This window comes from Rhinopithecus bieti, unplaced genomic scaffold (assembly GCF_001698545.2).
Source record: "Rhinopithecus bieti isolate Rb0 unplaced genomic scaffold, ASM169854v2 scaffold_51907, whole genome shotgun sequence".
Taxonomy (NCBI): domain Eukaryota; kingdom Metazoa; phylum Chordata; class Mammalia; order Primates; family Cercopithecidae; genus Rhinopithecus; species Rhinopithecus bieti.
The window spans coordinates 674,598-680,872 of record NW_016820817.1 but is presented as its reverse complement, the minus strand read 5'-3'; the positions used below and the strand labels follow the sequence as shown (position 1 = coordinate 680,872).

Here is a 6,275-nt window from a genome sequence, read left to right as displayed (position 1 = left end):
GCCCTGCTTCAGCTCTCGCTGGTCAGGCTGCAGCAGCTGACCAGCACCGATTGTCCGGCACTCCCTAGTGAGATGACCCCAGTACCTCAGTTGAAAATGCAGAAATCACCGGTCTTCTGTGTCGCTCGCGCTGGGCCTCTGACAGCTTTTTAAGAGGAGGTGTAAGAATTCTGTAGTTGGTGGGCTATTTCCACTGGATTGGGCAGTTTTCTGCCTAATTAGGAAAGGATGAAGGCCCTTGGATTAAATGCCACTTAAGGATTTCCCTGCAATGCCCCCAACACACATCCCCTACCTCCTCCATTAACTCCTTTGGAAGTATTCAATCTGAGCTTCAAAAGAATAGGAGATGCCAACTATTGTTTCCATCAGTGAAATCATAAAAAGGCACATCACAAAAGCACACTCAGAAGATCCTTATTTACTGTTCCGAGGCTATGCTGGGGGGCACAATGATGTTACCCAGTGTTTTTAATACTTGTCTGAAGAGTCACTGGATTGGGCATTATTAAAATATGGAGTCCCAGGCTTTTCACTTAGAAAGTGGAATTCAGGCCAGGCATGCTGGCTCACGCCTATAATCCCAGCACTTTGGGAGGCTGTGGTGGGCAGATCATTTGAGGTCAGGAGTTCGAGAGCAGCCTGGCCAACATGGCAAAAACGCTACTAAAAATAAAAAAAACTAGCTGGGCATTGTGGCATGTGCTTGTAATCCCAGCTACTCAGGAGGCTGATGCAAGAGAATCACTTGAACCCAGGCGGCGGAGGTTGCAGTGAGCTGAGATCACGCTATTGCACTCCAGCCTGGGTGACAGAGCGAGATTCCATCTCAAAAAAAAAAAAAAGTGAAATTCAGAAATCTGTGGGGAGATTGGGTAGAGGGGTGGTGGTGGGCTGGAATTATAACTTAAAAAAAATGCCTTTTGTGTGTCTTAAGAACAGGGAAGTTTGGAAATCACTGATAGAACCCGTGATCAACTCTGATGGAAAAAAGCTGCCCGACAGTGACAAAATCAGACACAATGCATATTCTCAGGGTTTTAGTCCTATATATGAATATTAGTCAGTCACAAATGTTATTAGTAATTCCTACCAGTAGATTCTTACTAATAGTTACTGCAGTGACATTTGTCTAGTGTCTTGCAGTGGAGAACACTGCAGCTGCCAACGCCAGCAAGCTCATTTTTTGCATGGGTTGGAAAGGGAGAAAGAGTTGAGGTCAAAGTATGATTCAGACCTGGTGTATGTATATGTGAATAAGTGTTGTTTTTGTAATCAGATTATATTATCAAATCAAACTAAAAATTTGCATCAAATTTTGATTTTTTATAAAGTATGTCCTCGATCAACTTAGTTTTTGTGATCTCACATGCAATCCCACCCAAATGGAATTTTTCTAGAGTGTCTAAAATTGTTTTATTTCATAACTCTCAGAGTTACAAACTCCTAGTTTGCAGATGTCTTGTTTGGGCTGTACATTTGAAAAAAAAAATGAGTTAGCTCCAATATTTACACATCTAGAGATTTCACACAAAAGTCTGGATTCCCAGGTTTTCTAGAAAAATGAGATGTTTAAGTACAAGGACGCTGTTCTCCTATAGCTGCAACCTGCTGGGGTTGAGTAGGGGCTGCTCCTTTGAATACTCCAGTTCGGCTATCTCTTACTGATTCATGTAACTTGCCCTGCCCTTGGAGACATCTGAGTTTGCCGCCCCAACTCTAAAGGTGATGTCTTATTTTCTCATACATCTTTATGTCATCAGCTCTTAGCCTACTTTGTAGATCATGAATGGATGAATGGGGAAAACAGCCACTTAACTGCCCCTCCCATCAACAGACTGTTCCCGGACAGTCAAGCCTACAGACTCCCTAAATGAGTATCTGCCCACCTTCTGTGATTCTCCAATGGTTTCTAAATAAAGTCCAAATCCTTGTCTGGCAGTCAAGAGCAGCTCCCCTCTCACACTCCCAAAATCCAATTCCACCTTCCTTTTCTAGCCCATGCTTCCCTCGTCTCATACCATGTGCTGACCCTGCCTTGTGCTCACCCTGCCTTGTGCTCCTCCAGCTCAGAGCCTCTGCCCCACCCCCAAATACTCCTTCCTTGCAAAGCCTACCCATCTTTCAAGCGCCACCTCCACAAGGATGGTTTTTCTAATATCCCCGACTAGATATGATCCCATATGATCGGGCATTTCTAGAATCCTTGGTTTGTAAATATGAAATGACACATATCCCATTGTGCCTTGGACTGTAGTAGTTAGATATGCACATACCTTAATTCACCGCTAGATGTGCAGAGAGCCCTGCTCCTCTCACTCCCCAGAAACCCACAGCAGAAACCATGTCATGGTCACCCTAGTATCAGCAAAGCCAAGTACCCAACATACTGAAGAAGATGGTCAAAATACTTAACTACCGGAGTACATTTCCTTTATAAGGAGAAAATGCTATTAATTAATAATCTACTGCTTCCTCCTATTGCACATAAAAACTTACTTTTTCTTAAATAGTTGTTTTGGGTCCTCCTTATAAAACTTAATCAAACATTAGCCTTAATCATATCCTTTATTTGATGTCTTAGGGTCTTAGTTACTTTACCCAAGAAATAGGGATGGATAATACAACCTCCAGTGTGGTCAACGGATTGAATGAGTTAACAGGTAAAGTGCTCAGTACAGGTCTGGCACACAGCAAACACTAAACGGATGACTATTACTATTATGGAGAAACTCATCTAATATTTGGAACCAGTTTATAAGTGGCTTGCCTTATTCTAGTTTTCTAAAATACTTCTTAGAAAAGAGCAGGTCAAATAGTGTAGCTTGTCTGCTCTAAAGATTTTTTGGTTTTGCAAAAAAAAAAAAAAAAAAAAAAAGATTATTCCAGCTATCAAAGATTCAGGCAACAGTGGCTTTTTTTGAGACAGTCTTGCTCTGTCGCCTGGGCTGGAGTATAGTGGCACGATCTCAGCTCACTGCAACCTCCGCCTCCTGGGTTCAAGTGATTCTCCTGCCTCAGCCTCTGGAGTAGCTGGGACTACAGGCATGCGCCACCACGTCCAGCTAATTTGTGTATTTTTAGTAGAGATGGGGTTTCACCACGTTGGCCAGGATGGTCTCAATCTCTTGACCTCATGATCCACCCACCTTGGCCTCCCAAAGTGCTGGGATTACAGGCGTTAGCCACCAGGCACTGCCAACAGTGGCTTTTTAAAAAGCAAACTTTTAGCGCTACCAAGGTAATGATGGATTCAGGAAAGGATTGCCAATGGATGTTAAAACCATTTGGTGAGAGTGTGTTGAGATACAGGATATTTATAGTCTCATAGCATCATCCCATAGGTAATCATTAATTTCAAAAAGAAAAAGCTACCTTTACACTGGGTAATTTGGTGAATGTTACTTCAGCCAAGAGGCCAAAACTGCCATTAATAATATGGGCCAAACTGAGTCTTGTGATATGATGCACTGAGGACATGTTATCACCTATGTAGTAGTCTCGAAACCAAACAAACCTGACTCTACCAATGAGGGACAAATCAGACAAATCCAAATCGTGCAACAATCTACAAAACAGTTGACCTAGACTCTTCCAATAAGTCGGATGTCATGGAAAGATCCCCCCAAAGAAAAGCAAGGGGTGGGGGGTATTATTAATAAATGCAATGTGTAATCCTTGATCAGATCCTCTAGGTGCAAAGCACAGCTATTAAGATCCTTTTGGGGACACTGGTGAAGTTTGAACATGAACTTTATATTGAACAATAAACAGTAGTGAAAAATAAGATTGTGATTCATTCACACCTGTAATCCCAGCACTTTGGGAGGCTGACGGGGGTGAATCACTTGAGTTCAGGAGTTCAAGACCAGCCCAGCCAACATGGCAAAACCCATCTCTATCAAAAAAAAAAAAAATTAGCTGGGTGTGGTGACACATGCCTGTAGTCCCAGCTACTTGGGAGGCTGAGGTGGGAGAATCACTTGAACCCAGAGGTGGAGGTTGCAGCGAGCCAAGATTGTGACTGCACTCCAGCCTAGGTGACAGAGTGAGACCCTATCTCAAAAGAAAAAAAAAAAGAAAAATGAAAAAAGAAAAGAAAAGAAAAAAGATGATTCAATTATATTTTGACATTTTGATTGACCTGCTCTTTCCTAAAGTATTTTGGTATCTGGGAATCTACATGTTTCAAGACCTAAAAAGGTGAACATTACAAGTGAAATGTTTGCTCCATTGAACTGGATCAGAGTTTTTGTAGAAACAATGTGCAACTGGGATGCAGTCATATAAATGGACCGAAGAACTTAGAAAAGAACAAAGTGGATGCCAGTAGCCAGTGTACACCATTCTGTGCAGTATTTGGTTGGGACAATGCTAACTGCACATAAGCAGTGCTGGGTAAACATTAACTGATGACAATAACCAGCAGAGTCCCAAAGTGAGGCCCTTGCATTATTGATTTGAGGAAATTCTGCCTAACGAGAATGGATTGCTAGTAAATCATACAGCAATTTTATTCTCCTTTCAGTAGGACGTGGATGACTGAGCAGCTGGTGGGAGCAGCCCTGTCTGTCCCCATCTGAGAGAGTGGTGTATTAGTCTCAAATAGCGAAATTATGCAGCAATGTGGAAGCCTGGCTAGCCATCATTAAAGTAATTCAGCGTTTGGGCCGCCTGTGTTTCAGGCAGTGATAGGAGCCATTAACAGCTCACTTTTAGTTTCAGAAGCCAGAGATATTTTCATTACTAGTGTCCTCAGGCATACACTTTTTAATTTAAAAAAAGAAAGTAAGTTCAGGATGGAAATAACCCATCACCACAGGAATATCTCTGCACCAGAAACACATTCTCGTTTACCTGTCAATCTTACCAGCATGCCAGATCTATTTTGAGTGTCTGGAATGAGGAAGAGGAGGGAAGAAAGGTGGGTGTAGGCCTGATAGAAGAATCAGGGTCACTAATACCTTGGAAAAGCTGAGGACTTCATTCTAAAGTGCTGTTGAAATCTCAGGGTTTTTACTTCTCTGGCTAGTAATAAAATGATAGTTCTGGCTCTGAGATGTTCCCTACTTTTTGCAAAACCATAATGCCCTACTTATAAGATGCTTTGGACAGGTATTATGGTAGATTGAAGGTGGTCACAAATGCTTTGTTACTTTCCCCAACAGGAGGATCTTATTTCCCCCTCCTTGAGTCTGGGCTGGCCATGTGGCTGTTCAACAACAGAAAGCAGAAGAAGTGTACTGTGCCGTCCGGGGCCCAGGCTTTTAGAGAACTGTGGCTTTCTCTGCCTTCTTCTTGGAATCCGGTTACCATGTTGAGAGGGGCCCAAGCCACATAGAGGCCAACAGCCAAGTATTTGCAGCCATCTGGGTGAGCCATGTAGGACATCCCACACCAATAAGACCCCCTGGATTGGAGCAGTGGAGCAGACGTGGAGCAGACGCAGCCCAGCGAAGGCCAGTATCACAGGCCCGAACAAAATGTTTTAAGCCATTAAATTTTGGTGTGGCTTGCTCTGCAGCCAGAGATAACTGAAATAGGTGTAACCAAAGAGTCTGTAAGAAGGAAGATTTACCTTGCTAACCAATGCAGAATAACAAAGCACATGAAATAACATTTGCTGAGTCAGAAGACCACTGTCTAGAACAGGTGATGACATCCTTAGCCTTTAGTAGGTTTTGACTTCAAAACTGACCCCAGCTTTCAAGCCTCTTTTTGATGCTCAACACGGACAATTTCAAAAAGAAAAAATTTCACTTTAATCCAGCCTCACCCCCACATGTGTGTTTCACACAAACCGTCTTTTTTAAACAGAGTTTATTGTATTTAATCCATTATAAAATTTGAAAAATTGTAGGAAAGCAGCAGACTTGAACTGGAGCAATTCTAACAAGGAATAATTCTGGCCCCTTGGCAAAACTGATCAGTTTTAAAACAAAGTAAAGTTCACATCTGTGAGGTGGACAAAAAAGTGTGACTTCTGTACAAACTACATGTAAAATTTCATGTCTAACATCTTGGCAATGTGCTCATGAGGGTTTTTCTGAAGTCCTGCCTGGTCCCTGCCTAAAGAGGGATGTGGAACCTCCATATACAAAGAAACTTGATTCAAGGTGTTTTGTTTTGTTTTGTTTTTTAAAAAAAAGGAAAAAGAAAGACAAAGGAAAAAAAGAATGGATGGCTGTTGGCAATGGAAACTGTAAGGAGACTGTGTCCTCACCGCTCATGGCTTGTTTATTAGTCAGAGGCCTCGGGAGGCCCAGGACGCTTCA

General features: G+C 42.4%; 1 long non-coding RNA gene across 1 annotated transcript in view; it reads left to right on the top strand.

Moving 5' to 3' along the window:
- Window positions 1–6,127, top strand: part of LOC108520541 (uncharacterized) — a 10,917-nt gene extending 4,790 nt beyond the window's left edge. The window contains exon 2 of the long non-coding RNA XR_001882932.1: window positions 5,169–6,127. This is a non-coding gene — a long non-coding RNA (uncharacterized LOC108520541). The remainder of the gene's footprint in view (window positions 1–5,168) is intronic.
- The last annotated feature ends 148 nt before the right edge of the window (window positions 6,128–6,275 follow it).